Below are 19,828 nucleotides of genomic sequence, written 5' to 3'. Positions count from 1 at the left end.
GGGTTTCGCTGAAGACTATAAAAAAATAATCATAAACAACAGACAAGAATCGGTGTTGAGACGTATTACGCGATACGCGCTACGGTTCCCGACCACAAATCTAAGATAGAATTAACAGACATCGTGTGGGATGTCCCGTACCTCAAGGTGGCACCCGAATATGAATTGGAACTAGCTAAACTAAGAGATCAAAATAAGGATGTGCGTATGGCGTTCAGAGAGTGGGACCTTCAGGAAAATACGGCGGTTCCTCAAACGAATTCTTTTATATAGAATGTGACAACGTTGTCGCAAATAGATAAACCGCGCTATGTTATTGTAGGTTTTCAAACCGATAGGAAAGACAAAGCCATGAAGGACGCGTCAGAATTCGATTCGTGTAACGTTAAAAATATTTGTGTAATGATCAATTCGAATAAATATCCGTATGAAGATTTACGAGGGAACCAAGCGATGATGTATAGAATGTTTATTAATTTTCAAAAATCATATTATAAAAATACAGATTCGCCGTACACGTTTTCCGATTACAAAACCAAATATCCTTTACATGTGATCGACTGTTCGCGTCAAAATGAATCCGTAAAGACTGGTGTAATCGATTTGAAGATTGAAGTTGAAGCGGAAGAGAATTTTAAACGAAATACAGTCGCATATTGTTTATTGCCCTGTTTTCTTGCCCTTCCGTCCATAAGTTTGCAAGTTTCTCGCATGGAAATATCTCAAATATTAGGAAATATTTTTTTACCCGTACGGAGGTCAGGTAACCGACTATAACTACAATTTTTAAGATGGAAACCGACTTTGTTGAAACCCGTATACTTCAAATTATTAAAAGTTTTGAATCCTGTCCTGACCAAACTGTTGCTCTGCAGAGATTACAATACAGTGACGTTTTTAAAAATTGAAGAGACTTTGATTGTTATTTGTCACAAGAAGGATAATGAACGCAGTAGGGCTAGACGGGAAGTATTCGGTGTAGTGACCGGTTAGTATTGTAGATGAAAAAAGCCAGTAGCGTAATATTCGTTGAAATAATTACATAATGATTAAAATCTACCATATAAAAAGAAAATAGAGAAAAAAACTTTTAGAGGTAATTATTATTTATTAAAATTTTTGGTGGTAGCTTTGAGATGAATCGCTAGAAAACATTTGTCGTTGGGGATATATACTATATTTTTGTAATATATGTTTTATATTTGTAAAAAATGTTCCAAGCGATGATACTGAGTGTCACCTGAATTTGTGTCAGTCGCAAGAACTTTGACAGCAACGTTTTGCACATTGTTGTCAACGGCATTGATTTCTGTCGAACGTTCGCCTTAAGTTCATCGATATTGAGGGTTGTAACATTTGTTAAGAAATTTATTAATCTATATATATATATATATATAAATATAAATGAATGTTTGTCTGTCTGTATGTTTCTTAAGCCTTTCTAAACCGTTCATCCGATAGCATGAAACTTTAGGGAACGGTTGGACGCATGCCAGGGAAGGTTTCTTAATTAGTTTGGACCCGCTAGGTAGCGCTGTGTTCGAGATATTTAGAAAAATTATATTTATGGACCAATTTGGTTCGTATTCAGAATATGAATATTAGTTACGTGAAAAGAAATATTTTTTTAAAAACTGTACCCGCTAGGTGGGGCCGGTGTCGACATATTTAAGAAACAAACAAACAAATATACAAATAAACTTTTTTATTCTATATATATATATATAAAAGGCTTGTTCGTATGTGTGTCCGCTAAAGACCAAAAAAATAATGGACCGACCGCGGGGAAAATGGAAAACGGGGAAAAGGTGGAAAGAGAAAAGGGGAAAACGGGAAAGGCTAAAAAGGAAACTGGGTGAGCGATGAGGGAGAAGAGCGAAAGGGAGAAGTTGGAAAGGGAAAAGGGGAAGGAGAATAAGTGAAAGGTAAAATTTGTGAAGTTCAGATTTTTAATTTTTTTATCAAATTTTCAATTGTGTATCAAATTCTCTCTCTCTCTCTCTCTCTCTCTCTCTATATATATATATATATATATATATATATATATATATATAGCAATAGCAAAGCATTACCGGGTCTACTGGTATTTTAATAAAAATTAAAAAGCAAAATTTGTAATTATGGAGTAACAGATTTCATTTGCGCGGTGGTGGTGGTGGTGTGTGTGTGTGTGTGCGTGCGAAATCTTGCATTACTGATAAAGACATTACACACGATTGAACATTAGATTTGATTAAATAATCAACCCCATCTGTATCACCGGTATATTAGATCATTCTAGTTTTGAAGGTATTTTTATTTATTGTAATACTTCATTTGTGCTAGATTTTTTAAAAAAATCAGTTGATTAAAGCGAAATGGTTAATGATAAATAAATTTAATAAAACAAATTTCTTATAGTAACAAATGCTTTAATAAAATAAATACAAAAATATATATGAATAGTTCAAGAGTTAAATGATAAAATAATACAATAACATAATTTATAAAATTATATAGTTTATACAGTGACAGAGGACTTTAGCTAAGAGGAATTTTAGAGGTAAATCTTTTTTTATTTAATTTTTTTGGGATGAGGCATAATTAAAAACTTCTGTCAGTCTAACTAATGAGCTGAGGGTGTGAGGGAGGGAGGGACGGGTGTTTAACAAACGCACAGGTGGCTTCCTTCGCTCTGATTGGCTACCGTCAGACAGTACTGAACAAGCGTTGTACAATTCAAATACAACCGTAAACATGTGTACATGTGTGTGTGCGTACGTCTGAGTATTGCTGGGCGAGTAACACGTTAATATAGACGTTTTCTTATAAAGACATTTCTTATATAGACGTTCGAAATAATTAAATCAAGATTTGTCGATTCCTTTATATTTATTACATTTTATTTAAAATAATAATTAATCACCTTAAATTTTAATAAATTAAATAAAAATATTACGATAAAGTTTATCCGTTTTGTAAAGTATTTTACAAAAAAAAAAAGATTCTAATTTTACATAATACGATAACATTTTCCAGTTTTATTTACAATTTGACCTCGTAATACCCTACACGTGTATTTTAACGAGCGAAGAATATGGTCGATGAAATTAATGAGTTATTAAAAAAAGTGAAAACCACATGACGTAACAAAATAAAGATATTATTAACTTATAGTCATAATACCATCAATAGATTATTTATACTCGAGACACATTATTCTTCAATTCTGATATCCATCAAACATAGACGTCAATTTGTAGAAATAAGCTTAATAATTATCTTGAATTACTATTATTAATTATCATTAGTTATAAGCACGAGGATTATTTAATTTCAACCGTTATTAACAATAATTCGAACAACCGACATTTTTACCGATAATTACATACGCTAGTTATCAGGTAAAGCGGTATGTTCGTAACAATGCTAAATGAATACCGTTGACTTAAGATTTTTTCATTATTTAATTAGATATTTTAACTTCAAAATCTTAATACGATAGTACTATTGCGTTAGCACATCAAACACACCTACACCATCAATAGAAATTCCCTCTAAAAACAATGTACCCTTTATACATCAGATATTGTACAAGAAAGTCTAGTTCCAGATTCATTTTCAGCAGATTCACTGTAGAACTCGGCACATAATTTCCAATATTTCTTTTGGTTCTCTCTTCTCAAGGGTTGTCATTTATTTTTAGAATACGGAAAGTAGCAATTCAGAGTGTCTTAGCCGGTTGTAGTTTCCTTTTAAATTTTGTTAGATATTATTACAACATACCATACTACAGTATACGCAACACAAAAATATAATAGCAAACAACATTAAACTTTCATTTTTCTTTATATTTCTACTTATTATAATATCTTCCTACGTATTCTCTTAGACTACACAGCCTACTTCTATTAGGAAAGTTATTAATTCCGTAACTAATTGTCTGTATAGTATGTATACTAATAATTTTTAAAATCGTTTAAATTAATTATTTTTAAAATTAAAGATTTTGCTAACAAATGTGATTTTGGCATTTCTACTGAACTGTGAGATGGACCAAACTCGAAAAAACAAATTTTTTTGTTATTTTTACGTACTTCATAATTCAGTATTGAGTTTTGTTAAGGAATTAAAATAATAAGGAAGTTAGGTGAACTAAGAAAAGTCCTTTAGGCTGAGGTGCTTAGGGCTAAACTCAAGGCCGCTCGCTCATCTTAAATCGCACTGTAATTTCCTCACTCGCCCAGGCTACCGTACTTTGATCGTTCTTACGATTTACTCTTTCCATCATTAGATCAAAACATTATTAAAATATTTCAAGGATCGGGTACCGGTTTTTATTTTTATTGAAATTAATGTATATCGGTTACATAGTGTAATCGCAGCGTTCATCACTTTTCTTTTCTTTTTTACTTGATAATACCGGCAATAAGTTTAAAGCTTGTGCGTGGGATATAGAAATGGAATTTTGTAGCGTATGAAAAACGCCATACCTTACTGGGATTCAAATCTGGAACCTCCGTATTAAAGGCCAAGCGCTACCGCTCGCCCCACGGAAGGCGGCAATTTCATTTTAGGTTGTTAAATAATGTGCGCCATTAAAAACAAAATAATGTAAAGAAATAGAAAAATAGAAATTAACGAAATCGTGCGGCTATTAAAATATTATATCTTTTTTCATTAAAATGTTTACAAGTTAATTTGAAAGTTTACTGAATAATTACTATTGCGCAGTTTATGTCGCTACTTTAATGTTACTGTACACGTAGTTTTGCTAAATTTCTTCATACTGAACAGGTACATTTTAAAAGCTCGGTTAGAAGATAGCGACGTAACTTTTAAAAAAGTATATCTTTTTCTTCATAAAAACGTATTTAATAATTAATTAAAAAATTACGTAAACGTAATTTTATCCGTCGGTAAGTATAATGTCATTTCAGAAATATCAACAGGTCGCACTATCTTTTGTCGGAATAGTGATGAAACTGCTCCAGAGGTTGTTGTTTCTTGGAAAGAGCTTCGGTAGTACAAGAAAAAATATGTATTTATTCAACAGATTGCTGCTCGATCTTTATAGTCTAAGCGATATATTTTTTTACGATTTTCATTTCTACTAAGGTTAGCGTGCTTTTAATTTTTGTTATTTTAATTAATGTATCTGGTTTTTTAGATATTGCGGATATTTTAATTAACGCTTTAAAAACGATCGAATAAATTGATAATTTTTTTAAATATAAATACAAATTTTCTGTATAGTTTAAAAATCACTTAACAGTAAAATCATTAAAAAAACCGTTTAAACATCGGTTGAAAATTAGCAAATAAAAAATGAGAAATATAAAATTTCTCTCCTGTAAAATCGCTAGTTTCTTGATATTTTGTCTTCTACGTAAATAAAATAATATGAGCATAAAACATCCGGTTTATTTAAAGCAAATTCTATTAAAATATTTTATTAAACAGAAAATTGTTTGTTTAAAGAGTTAAAACTTTCTAAACAAATAACTCACGTTAATTTTGCCTTTTTTTATCGTTCTATCTATTTTGTTTCGAAGCCTATTATTAGAAATATTAACATAATATAAACCAAAATGTTACACATCACAACACTTTTATCATCCCTTCCGTTTATACCGCATTGCTAGGCTATCTACTTTCTTCAATTACGGTATACATACCGCAATTACAAATAATTTAAAAAATATACAAAAAAACTAAATGCAGTTTTCATTATTACTATTATTTTTTATAATTATTATTATTATAGTGAAATAAATTTTCCTTCGTTTTTATTCACCGTAAATTATTTGCAAAGAGTTTAATTTTAAATCTAACAGACCGATAATAGAAATGTAAATAAGAAACCAGGTATACGAGTAAAATTAATTTCACACAATTCCAACAATTTAGAGCCAGAAATTATAAACTAGGAACGAAAAAATAATAAAAAGGACACGGTACGGTAAGGTCTCTGAAGTACACAGATCGGACGGTGCGATGTAAGGACACAGACAGACATCAAGGTCGGATGGACAGTCTTTTTAGGTCATTTCCTCGTAACAAACAACACGTTCGCGCCCGCTTTCATTTAGTAAGATTTACCAGCCTTCTTGTCAGTTTGACTCTTTATTGATACGCTGTTGTAAATTGTTAACTTGCTTTCAATATCGTGTACGCACAGTTTATATAGTCGATCCGGTACAATAATACAACATACACTGATCTATCGATCACAACGTATTTACTACACCGTAAAGACCTTACTTCGATCCTCGGAGACCTTTCTATTCAAAAATTATTTAATCGCTTTTTTGCCGGTATTATATTCTTAGAATTCGATACGATGTCCTTGAATGAAATACCTACATTTTACAAAAAATAGTTTTAATATTCGACTATTTGATTTTGATCGATCGATTTTATAATAAGAAGCTTCGATATTCTGACCGTAAAATTTTAAAATCTCAACTAACGCATTATTTTAATATTTACGTCGATTATATTTAATATATATCTGAAATCGTACAATAAACCCGCTTAGTATCATATAAGTCATATTTGTTATTATTTATTTATACACCGACCGACTGCAGTAGCAGTAAAATAAATGTACCCGGTAATAGAAAAATGAGAACAAAAATGTTGAAGATATTAACATTTTTGCTGCTGTTTTTTGTTAAAGGAAAATATACATAAGGTGTCGTCCAAAAGGCAGTAACCCGGTTTTAAGTTGTTCTTACTCCTACCTCTCATCTATATAACAAGGTGTAACCGAGCGAATCACCCCTATTTCTGGTTATGTAATGCCTATTATTCTGCTTCTTTTTTAAAAAAACAAAGAATTATAATTTTTTATATAAACGTACATATTTACATGATTATGTAGGAACTCTTTAAGTTAGATAATATGTGGATAAAGGTTAGTTTAATTTTCACATTTTATTTATTACAACATTTTTTCAGCTTTTTTTTTGTATGGAAGGATACAAAAAAACTATCAAGGACTGTAACCCCTCCGAACTAAGGGTAAATAAGTACGCTACGCAAAATTATTACAAGTGTAGTAAGCTACCTAGTGTTTATTTTTTCTTCTAAATTAGAACGGTTTTTTTTTAATATAAAAAAAAGATTTATGAAAAAAAATTATTTTTTAAAACAAAAGTAAATTCACTTACACTTAAAATATCATTCGCAGGTTCCTTTTGTACGAGTATTTATGTCATCGTTACACGCATTTTTTATGCTAATATAAACAATATTAATCGGCTGTTGTTTGGAAAACGGTAAATATTAATTTACTCATCTGCAACCTTCTAAATAACATATCGTAATCTTATATTATACCTCTACCCTGTTCTAAGACAAACTGAAGTCAGGGGGGACAAGAAAATTATCAGTAACCAAAAACTGAATTCTGCTGCCTAGAAAAATTCAATACCAAAAAATTATAAAACTAATTATTTTGCGTTACATATTTATATCGGTATATGTACAGTTCTGACCGGCAATATAGCTCAGAAGGCAACCGGGTTCTTTATCCAAATAAATAAAGAGATTCTATCGGTTTAAATTTGTAAACTAATAAAAAATGAGGTTTATTTTATCAGCACCTCATCCCATCTAAGTTACTTTGATATGAACTTTAACTGCTAGTGTATTAAAAAAAAAATAAAAAATACTTTTTTAAGAGAATTTTGACATCGTATTAAAAAACGAATAATACAAATGGAAGAATAAATATCCGCTGGACAGTTTGATGCGATAGACGTAAGATCTAGAATTTGTACAAAAACAGTACTATTTTTTAGATTTGTTATTCGGTTTTTCCCAGGGTAACAGGTCGCAATCAAAGACGGTAATAAAATATTAAAGCATTGATGGTAAGGATGACGATGATAATAGGTGTAGATGCAAATAAGTATCGGACAATAGTTTCACGTTAATCGCCCCCGTCTCGTAACGGAACAGTGCTGGTAGTTGTTTGTATTTCTCCGGTTGTACTCCGATATTTGTTCCCACAGTCGCACCGCAATTCTACAACAAAAATTATTAATTAGCCCTCCTTCCCTTCTCTTCGTCTTTTCTTTCGGTCGTTCATTCGTTCTTTAATTTTCTTTCTCTAAACCGAATTCACTCGTACATCATTTTATTTCTATTCTTTCTTTTACACGAGATCTAATGTCGTAAGTAAAATGGGTCGTTTCTACACTGGCACGCGTGAATTCACAAAAAGGTAATGTTAACCTTCATAAATCAGATGAAACGATTTATTTTTTTACTGTCTATATCAACCGACTCCATCCCGCTCGTAAAATTTATAACGTATCGGTTATAAATTACTTAACAGCCGGCAAAAAAGTTTTCGATATTTTCCTGGCATTAATTATTTTCATACGGTGGAAAAATAATGATACGTGAAAAAAGTTAACTAAAATTTATTTTTTCGGCTTGGAGATTTATGATGGTTTACTGTAAAATTATCGTGTGTTTAAATAAATTTTTTAAATTCAAAAAATCCCCTCCTCTAAAATTTCCCTCTAATCGCCTCCATAAAAATCATCTTCCAAGCAATTTTTTTGATTTTTCTAGTTTCTTTGTTAAATGAAAGAAACTAAAAAAAATTACACTAAAAAATAGACGGTCGATAAAATGTTACCTAAGTTTATTTTTTGAGTGTCGGATTGAATTGAAATTAAACTTTATTCTAATACTGTTATTAAAAGCTTATTACTTAAACTTTTAATAGCGTTAAAATTTTAAATAGACCAAATAAAGCTTTACAAAATTCAAAAATCGATATTTGTAAAATTTGATCGGGGGCCCACCACCCCCACATTGCCACCAAAGTATTTTTTGGGAGGTCACTTGTACTACTACTATGTCAAGGAAGATAAAAAAAAATTTTATTTCTTCCTAAAAAAACTGTTAAAAAATATACGATAAATAGAAAGATTTTTAGTTTTTTTGGGGGAAAGGAGGTGAATTTTGAGGCAAAAACTTTATTTAAAATTGTAAAATAAGCATGTACATATGTACCGAGTTCAATATGAAATGGGGTAATGTTAGTAAAATTTTGAGAAAACCGACCTCAAAAAACTATTTACTCCCCTGGCGATATTGACCCCAATATGTGTTATATGTGTTATAGTCATGATACCAAAGAAAGTAGGGGCAGACAAATGTGAAGAATACAGAACAATTAGTTTAACTAGTCACGCATTGAAAATCTTAACTAGAATTCTATACAGAAGAATTGAGAGGAGAGTGGAAGAAGTGTTAGAAGACCAATTTGGTTTCAGGAAAAGTATAGGGACAAGGGAAGCAATTTTAGGCCTCAGATTAATAGTAGAAGGAAGATTAAAGAAAAACAAACCAACATACTTGGCGTTTATAGACCTAGAAAAGGCATTTGATAACGTAGACTGGAATAAAATGTTCAGCATTTTAAAAAAATTAGGGTTCAAATACAGAGATAGAAGAACAATTGCTAACATGTACAGGAAACAAACAGCAACAGTAATAATTGAAGAACATAAGAAAGAAGCCGTAATAAGAAAGGAAGTCCGACAAGGATGTTCCCTATCTCCGTTACTTTTTAATCTTTACATGGAACTAGGAGTTAATGATGTTAAAGAACAATTTAGATTCAGAGTAATAGTACAAGGTGAAAAGATAAAGATGCTACGATTTGCTGATGATATAGTAATTCTAGCCAAGAGTAAAAAGGATTTAGAAGAAACAATGAACGGCATAGATGAAGTCCTACGCAAGAACTATCGCATGAAAAAAAACAAGAACAAAACAAAAGTAATGAAATGTAGTAGAAATAACACAGGTGGACAACTGAATGTGAAAATAGGAGGAGAAAAGATTATGGAGGTAGACGAATTGTTATTTGGGAAGTAGAATTACTAAAGATGGACGAAGCAGGAGCGATATAAAATGCCGAATAGCACAAGCAAAACGAGCCTTCAGTAAGAAATATAATTTGTTTACATCAAAAATTAATTTAAATGTCAGGAAAAGATTTTTGAAAGTGTATGTTTGGAGTGTCACTTTATATGGAAGTGAAACTTGGACAATCGGAGTATCTAAGAAAAGATTAGAAGCTTTTGAAATGCGGTGCTGTAGGAGAATGTTAAAAATCAGATGGGTGGATAAAGTGACAAATGAAGAAATATTGCGGCAAATAGATGAAGAAAGAAGCATTTTGAAAAATATAGTTAAAAGAAGAGACAGACTTATAGGCCACATACTAAGGCATCCTGGAATAGTCGCTTTAATATTAGAAGGACAGGTAGAAGGAAAAAATTGTGTAGGCAGGCCACGTTTGGAAAATGTAAAACAAATTGTTAGGGATGTAGGATGTAGAGGGTATACTGAAATGAAACGATTAGCACTAGATAGGGAATCTTGGAGAGCTGCATCAAACCAGTCAAATGACTGAAGACAAAAAAAAAAATGAATTCAGTAGCACATGAAAGTGCTCCATATGATTAGGAAGAAAAAACCAAGTATATTCTGGAAGAAAGGTAGAGTTGCTATCACTTCACCTCAAAGGTAAACATAATAATGATAATTATAATAACAATACCTGGTTGAAACAACTGTTGTAGAGTTGTATATATTTCATGGCAATCACGTTCTCTAGGAACAACAAATGTAATGGATAAAAATGTTTTACATCGTAACTGTAATGGCGATCCTGATGTAGTCAATGGCAACTTTTCTTTTCACTTGCGATATGCATATGTAAAACCTGAAAAATAAAAAAATGTATTACATAATTATAACAATACTAGTAAAATAAATTCCGGTATTTCCAATAAAGTCCGGTATAACAGACCTGAGTAAAGATTCCTGCCAATTAACAAGAAAGTAGTAGAAAATATAATGGAAGGAATCCAGAAGGGGACTAAAAGGGATCCTTTTTCTAAAACTAACAGGTCCATTTACAACAAACAAACAACAAAGAACAATAGTTCTTTTTAATACCGCCCAACAACACACCTACCACAGATGTTGTTCCACGAGAAGAAATACCAGACCAGGGTGGGAATGTATGGGAAAATGTCTCTGAAAATCACTATCACGCTTCAACTTGGGTCTGGTTCTGTAAGTAAAGAGGATAAGAGTATAAATACTCCAGGGAAGACAAGGTGAGTTCAGTTTTGAAAAAGGGAGGAGTTATTACACAAGTCAGTGAAGAAGTGAGATTGTGCATATTTGACCATGTGAAGTGACATTCAAGCATTCCGTGAGGACAGTAGGAGGCCGCAGGAGGTTGATCGGTGAGTGACTATAGAAAATTAGTGAAAGAGATAAAGTATTGAACTCATTTATAAATTATTAGGGTAATTTTATTTGTGAACAGGAAAGGTATTTGAATGAAAGAACTTTGGGCTAATATTATCTTCATAGTAATACAAAACCAGTTGTTAGAGGTGTAAATATTAGTGGTCATGATAATGTGTTTTGTCAATGGGCTGAATTCTGGTTTTTAATATTTAACTACCTGCAAATAAATCCTGATCTTACTTTAAATTCTATTTTGTATGTAATCATTGTTTATTACAATTACTGATAGTTGTCATTATTTTTATTATAAATGTTTGTTATTGTTGATTGGTCTTATTTTATTTATGTTCTATACTGTTAAACTAATAAATTGTAATTATATAAACATTCTCAAATTGTTAATTTCTCAATATCCTGATCGAGCCATGAACATGCGACAGTATAATGTTAAAAGATACAAGAAACAGAAAACAGGTAAGATGATAAACAGCAGTTTATCTATCTGCTGTTTATAGCAATAGTAACTGAATGTAGATGGTGAAATACTAGTAACCAAGTTATGTTTACGAAACTAGTGTGTGTAGATAATCAAAGTTAAACACAATGCTAGGTGCAGTTCCACTGCACGTTGTTGGAATTAATTAGTCAGAGACCAATGACCTTATCAATCAATGCCAGTTAAATAAAGAGTAGTATTTTAAAGGGTAAAGCCTTAATAGCCAAACCTATGCTTAAGCTGGTTTTTATACATCACCACCAAGAACACTAGTTCGGTTTCATAAAACGTTGATATTTTTGAGTGACAATTAAAAATTGATCTAACTGATCTCTTAGCAATAGATCCAAATAAAATAAAATTAATATAATATGAACCTTAAGGAGCTCACCTAATTAACAGAGGTTTTGTTAATATCAAATGAAGTTCCATACAGTGTTCTGAAAAAATACCCTTCTCGGCATTTCATGAGGAGGTCCTAGATTTGAATCCCGGTCAGGAACAGGGTCTTTTCATACGCTACCAACTTTCCATCAGGCTAATGAACATAATTTTTGATTCCCACTCTTTCATACCAAAAAAATACATATAAATTGTCATTAGTTTTCTTGTTTTTAAAGTAATTACTTTATTTGAAATCACTAAAGCTTCTTTTCCATATTTAAATTAAGAGGGACATCCTCAACTAGTACAGACCAACACCCTCCATGTGACAGTTACAGTCGCCACACCACCTCCTCCGTACCTAGCCCTTATGGGCTTTTACTGGGGGTCATTTTTAATACCTCGGTTATGACAGCTTCCAGTCTTAACCTAGGCCAGGATGCCACCAATATGAATGCCAACAGCAACATTCACATCGATGTACTACTAACTAAGAACTCTAATGAACAAAACACATCTCAAGTCTTAAACAAGACTTTTTTGTATCTGACCCCGCATAATCCGAGATGGCCGGTCACACATTCTTAAGACATGACGGATTAGAACCACCTTTGGTAGTATTCTTCAAAAATGAACTTTCCATTTTTATTGTTTCTTAACTGCACAGAAGTTTAGAACTCCTGAAAAAGGACGACAGTTAGAAGTTGTACAATTCTGGCATCAGCTATACAACCGGCACTACCAGTTACCGGAGGAATTCCATTTTAGTTCACTCTCTTGGCCTTTTTTTCTCTACAAAAAGAACTATCCAGCCAAACCACATGGAGGCACGCACCAAATTCGAAGTATTAAAGATGTTAATATGTATTATATCACCATCGTATTAAAGTGTAATATGCTTTAACAAATGTAAAGCACTGGTGATATAAATATGTTGATGTTTTTAAAGATGTTGAGGCAAATAATGAATTTAAAAATTCTTGAACGGGATATATGGAAAGAGAAGTAAAGAGGTAAGAGAAGATAAGGAAACACCGATAAAGAGGGAAGAGAATAGTTGATGCCTCCTCCCTACCAAGAATGGAACAGAAACTTGTGTTAAAGACAACTAATTAATAAGAACAGAGCTCCAATATCTAAGAATTGATTGAAAGACATAACAAGATCTCATCAACATGATTGTTAGCACGAGAAGATAACTAAAGCAGAACCTGGTGGTGGACTTCTTAGAAAACAGACAACTTAGATTATATGATCGTATGAAAGGAATGAATGATACGAGTATCTCAAAATGAATACTGAAGAAGAAACTGGATGAATAGTGAACAAAGAGAGGCAAAGAATGGATTTAAAAAAACCTGAATAGAATATGTGGAAAGAGAAGTAAAGAGATAAGAGAAGATAAGGAGATGCCAACGAAGAGGGGAGAGAATAAAATTTGGCTGAATATTCTGCAACTCCAAGGAATGTAATGAGATATTATGACAAAAAAAGGTGAAGAAAAGATACAAAAAGGTGGCATTAACAGAGGTTGAAAGTATATAAGAAAGATAAGAATAACTAACATAAAAGTTATAATATTGTAATAAAAAGGAATGATAAACAAGTTAACTTAGGACAGAAATCTAATTAACAGTTCAAAACAAAAGCTATAAAATGTAAACTTTTCCTGCATTTAAAAAGTTTTAAATTACAAGTACATTAAAAAAAGAAGGATTTGTTGCTAATAAAGCTAAACTTTTTAGAAACTTTGTTTAGAAATAGCAAAAACTATCTATTTATTAATTAACAAATTTAACACATTGTGACAAGACCGACATAAAGCTCACACAACTGTTAGAATGGAAATAACTGTTTTCAGTTGTTAACATCAATTTGATTAATGACTATAATAATAAAATGAATTTCCTTTAAATCAATCGCACTAATTTTCAATAGATTACTGCTGAAATATTAATTTACCTTAAACCAATAAAATGATTGATCGCTACTAAATAAAAACAATTCACTGGAAGGGGTTATTCACAAAATAATTTTTTTACCAAAAAGGAGGTTTCCAATATGTAGTTAAAATTGATCACTGGGAGATGGGGCAGTATCAATTAACAGGATATCCTTTGTCTATTTTGGTTTAGGGTACAATGAAATTTTCTTGTTTTTTAACAAAAGCTTTTCTAGGGTTAGGTGAATGAGACTCAGTAAAATTTCCGAGATGCTCTCTACATAAAGTAGAGCATCTCATAGATAACAAATAACAAACAATAAAATTAAACAATAGATAATAATAATAATAAATAAATAACAATAAAAAATAATAATAAATAACAATAGATAACAAATAACAGATATAAATGGATAAAAAAATAGAAAATTAAATTTCATCTATGACTGTTATTCAACAGTCTATTAACTTCAACAATAGCATAGTAGTTCGTATAACAATACTGTTGTCAAGTCATGTCAGGTCTGCAAACTGGTAATTTGTAATGTTTTTTTTAAGATTTTAATTTACATTTTCAGTGACAAAGAGCAAAGTTTTGGCTTTTACAAGAGCAATGACCCCTAGATCAAAGATTGTAATTGATGATTATTCTATTGAGTACGTCAAGTGTTTTCAACTTTCTTGGATGTAACAAATCTTATCACAGTAAGGGTAAAATAAACAATAAGACCGAACGAGTCAACAGAATGAGTAGCGCAGTGAAACATGCTTAAAAATAAAATAAGATGAGAAATCCTCCTGAAATTTATCAGGTAATGTCAGTTCCAGGTTGTTTATTGTCCAAGACATGGACAATAAGATCGGCTCACAGGCAAACACTGTAAAACAGAGAGATGAGGTTCTTGAAAGCGGTTGTAGAATATCCAAAGTTGAACAGAAGGTGTAATGAGTATACAAGCAAGTACTGAACATTTTTAATTTAAATGCTAAAATTAATGATTATAAATAACAACAGCTCTATACATAAGAAGAATGGATGCAGACTGAATTCTAAAAATTATTAAGGAATATGAACCAAGAGGGAAGATAGGTTTCGGGTGATTGAAGAAGAGATGAAGGAATTGGTTTTAGATGAGAGATCAATGGATGACATAAATATCCAACAAGGCATATACTTAAATAAAACAAGTATAATTTAAAATTATTTACTCTGATAAAAACTTGTTTATTTTAAAATATCACACTATTATAACTTTTAGTAAACTATGTAGAATGTCGAGTAGCGTAGAAATTCTTCCCGTGCTCGTTTTCGAACTAAACTGTACTACTCGAAGAATTTTTTTCTTTTCATCGGCTTGTAACGGTCGGGGTTCAGATGAAATACGAGTGCTGCAAAGTGTACTACTCTCACGAAGATTATTAAATTCTACAAATTAATTTGTTGTTTGCGATCTAAATTTATCACACTAAAAATGTGTTCTTAATTTTCATAAATTCATTCGTTCTTTCTGTTAAAATTTGTTCCGTTTTGTTTTTAATAATAAAAGTTGATATTTTTTTTTGTTTTTCGTAGACTTCATTTCATCTATTTTCTCAAAATTAAATTCTCTACACGTTTTCTTAAAATTTACGCATTTTTCAGTCGTTTAACAAAATTATTGTACTTCAAACCTAAAAAAACGTGTTTTTCGTCACTGAATTTTTCTGTTTTACGGTGGTTATCGTAAAATCTATGGGAGATACAATATTGGGACCTGCTTTATTCGAGTTTTCAGGTGAAAATCATAAGAACCCGTCAAGTTTACTCCTTTTATGACCCCCCTTAAAAATTAAGACGTTTCGGTTAGTCTGTTTTGCTTAGTTTTTACACGATAAGGTTTCGATTTAAGTCGTGAAGAATCTTACGACAAGATGTGTATTTTACACGATCTTGGTGCGATAATTTACCCTATAGATTTTTTTCGGACCGGCAGATATTCTTTTTTGAATACGGGCTGTGGCCTACGGAGTCCTGACGAAAGGTCGCCTATTTGGTTTTGAGTTTGAAACGGACTCCGTTGTGCGCCGTTTTTTAACCGAATCGTGCACTACTCTTTATCGAGGGATACTGACGTTCGAAAACTTAGCGAAAATATTTTACGTTTCTCTTGAAAGGATCCAACGCTTCCTCGATAGCAGCCCTTTCCTCGATGGAATACTGTATTTTAGAATAAACATAATCGTAAAGAACGAAACTATATCGCACTGTAGCTGGAACAGTTTACAACCGACAAAAATAGACTATTAGTAATAGCAGTGTTAAACGCGACGCTAAAATAACTGCAGTTCGAGCTGATTAGATTTGATTTTAAGTCGCTCGCCCGGTATTACAATATTGAAAAAGCTGCTTCAGAAGACCTTGTATTTTTCTCAAAAGTCTGTATAAGTGTATATTTATTTATACATATATTCAAATGTTAATCCTTTAGGTCTTTTTTTGAAAAAACGTGCTTAAATCAAAATATGAATTTATATAGCAATATGTGAATTTTTGTTTTGTACCGGTAAATGATTCGTGTGATTTAGTAAATTAAAAATTCTGATGTTTCCCCGCATTTACATTTACGAACGGTAACATTTAATAAAAATTAAAAATTGTAATTATGTAGTAACCGATTTCTTCATTTGCGCGCGCGGGTGTGCGTGCGTGCGAATTCTTGCATTACTGATAAAGACATATACACATATAGTTTTATCAAGCTGTAACATTAGATTTTATTAAATAATCGAAAGCTTCATCAACAACATCTTGTAAATAAATTTGTACCTTCAAAACTAGATTGTATGTTAGTTAAATCTAGTTTTGAAGGTACAAATTTATTTACTGTAATACATAATTTGTGCTAGATTTAAAAAAATTCAGATTATAATAAAAGCGAAGTGTTTAATAAAAAAAATTAAATATAAATAAAATAAATGTAATAAGTAAATTCTTTATAGTAATAAATGCTTTAATAGAAAAACAATAGTTCGATAGGCAATGATAAAATAAAACAATAATTTATAAAATTGTATGGTTCATACGCTGTCAGAGGTAATTATTTTTTTGTTTAATTTTTTTGTGATTACGCATCAAGTAAACCAACTTGTCAGTCTGACTACTGTGATGATAGTGCGGGGAGAGAGGGGTGATGAAACAAATGCAGCAGGTGGCTAACTTCACTCTGATTGGCTACCCACGTACAGTACTGGTCACGCGATGGTACAACAATTCAAATACAACCGTAAATGTGCGTACGTGTGTGTGTATTTCTGTCGAATAACATATCCCTATTATATTTCTTATATAGACGTTCCATATAATTAAATTAAATAAAGATTTGTTGATCATTTTATATCTATTATTACATTTTATTTAAAATAATAATTAATCTCCCTTAATTTTAATATTTTTTTTTTAAAAATATTACGATTAAATTTATGTTTTGTAAAGTAATTTACAAAAAAAAAAATATTCTAATATTACATAATAACAGATAAAATTTTTCCAGTTTTATTTACAATTCGACCTAGTAATCTTTATTAATGCTATTCCTAACAAGTATTAATACCTAATACATTTTTCTATTTATTTATTTGTACGGGCAATAGACCGACATTCAGTTCGTCACTTACTTTTATTTCAAATTTTAATAGAGCGTATAAAAAAGCCAATTCTGACCGAAATTTGAACACAGAACTTTCTGTCTACCTGTACTACCTGCAATTCTGGTATCTTTTGCCAATGTTTTACATCACTATTATTTTTGTTTTTACTCTTTATTTTCGTAAATACAAGTTTAAAATTATAATTTATCACCGATAAATTTCAAACATTTTAAAATACGAAATTTAATATTTCAGAAACGACTAAAAGTGAAATACAAAATACCGTAAGAATTTGGTACGAAATTATATACTTATTTAGAGAATACGATTATCAAAATAAGAGTCGCTCTTGGAAAGTAATAAAACATCACAATCACTATCATCACCCCGTCTCTTAAACCTCACTCTGTCCCAGACAGCGCGAAAATTCTCTAACACTCACACACACACTCTCTCTCTCTCTCTGTGGGTGCGTGTGCGCGCGTAAATTTTGAAGGGTATAAAGACCATTTAATTTCTTACCGAAGATGCACTATAGTGGATAATAATTTCGTTATCGGATGTGACTTCTCAAGGGCGCTTTCAATTTCCAACCTCCACGATATTTATTTTATTTATTAGTTATGTTAAATATTATAAGGAATAAATATAGTCAAATCAAATTTAATTCGAATCTCTGACATATTTTTTTATGTATGTGTATAGATTCTATGAAATTATTTCATAATTACAAAAATTATATTTCTCATTGAAAGAGGAGAGTAATCCCGTCTAAATTTTTTAAACGTTCAAGTTGATCGTCGCATCAAATTTACAAACTTCATTAAGACTTTTAGTGAAGAAATTATTTTATCATAAATCATGTTTTTAAAAAGATAATTTTATAAAATGTAAACTATACATTTTATATTTGCGTATTTTTACTTTATATTTTAATTTTTGTAATTAAATATATATATATATATATATACACACAAGATGATTTAGGAGGAAAGAGAAATAATTTGGGAACCGATTTTAGAGCTTGAAATTAAAAAGAAGGGTTCGTACAAACATACGTCCGAAAACAGTTTGTAATCGAGTTACGACTACCAAATTCTTTAAGATGAATTAGGAAGAAGCCGTTTCCCGTTAAATACTTTACTTAGCTAATATATGTTGTCGCGTAACAAGGTGCTAACCTACTGAAACGGAAATGATGTTCAGTCGTACAAATGATACCTTCACTTCTTTCACCTCAACGAAGGCTGTATATACCGAACATCATTACTATCAGAGAAAGCAATTCTTATTGGTACCTCCTATACCAGAGACGGTTTATAAATATCACAATCGCAAAAAAGAATGCGACAAATTAATGGATTCTTTCTTCAGGAAACGATATATTATACACAAACTCCAATCCGTATGGAATGAAGTAATTACGTCTATATCAGATAGTTATTCTACCGATATAATTATTTGTTTCTTATTATTTGTTTTAACTTTTACAAAATTAATAACAAAAGTTATCGTAATCAATTTTTTTTCATAAAATGATCAACAGTTTTGTAAAAATAAAATCGAACTAGCGAGTTACAAATGAAACATTTTAATTGCAGCTAATTACTTGAAAAATTTATTTTTATGAGTAAATCCAGTATAAACTTTTCTTTATACTTTTGTTAATGATTTTTTCTTTATAAATTTAAAAATTATAGTTTTTATGAATGAAAAAAGTCAAGGAAAAGGACAATAGTAGTAGATAAAAAAAATACCGCTGCCTCTCTACTTTTGAAGTATCGTGTCGGGTTACATGAAAACAGTCTTTTTTTCCTGTTTAGCCTCCGGTAACTACCGTTTAGATAATACTTCAGAGGATGATATGTATGAGTGTAAATGAAGTGTAGTCTTGTACATTCTCAGTGCGACCGTTCCTGAGATGTGTGGTTAATTGAAACCCAACCACCAAAGAACACCGGTATCCACGATCTAGTATTCAAATCCGTGTAAAACATGAAAACAGTCTGGTTTGATTAAAGTTGATTTGTTCTTCTTTTTTTTTTTAGTATCTTTGTAAATAAAAAAATTAAAATTAATTACAATATCTTAAAAAATAATAA

At 31.0% G+C, this 19,828-nt stretch overlaps 1 protein-coding gene across 3 annotated transcripts in view; it reads right to left on the bottom strand.

The window, feature by feature from the left end:
* LOC142333495 (E3 SUMO-protein ligase RanBP2-like) overlaps positions 1-19,828 on the bottom strand; it is an 87,717-nt gene that overhangs the window by 49,884 nt on the left and 18,005 nt on the right. For all 3 annotated transcript variants that reach the window (XM_075380742.1, XM_075380743.1, XM_075380744.1), the window contains one exon: positions 10,574-10,738. The gene's annotated coding sequence lies outside the window, so the exon portion shown is untranslated. The remainder of the gene's footprint in view (positions 1-10,573; positions 10,739-19,828) is intronic.

Source organism: Lycorma delicatula, chromosome 12 (genome assembly GCF_047948215.1).
Source record: "Lycorma delicatula isolate Av1 chromosome 12, ASM4794821v1, whole genome shotgun sequence".
In the NCBI taxonomy this organism is placed as follows: domain Eukaryota; kingdom Metazoa; phylum Arthropoda; class Insecta; order Hemiptera; family Fulgoridae; genus Lycorma; species Lycorma delicatula.
The sequence above is the reverse complement of the archived record's forward strand: the minus strand, read 5'-3'. Positions and strand labels throughout refer to the sequence as shown.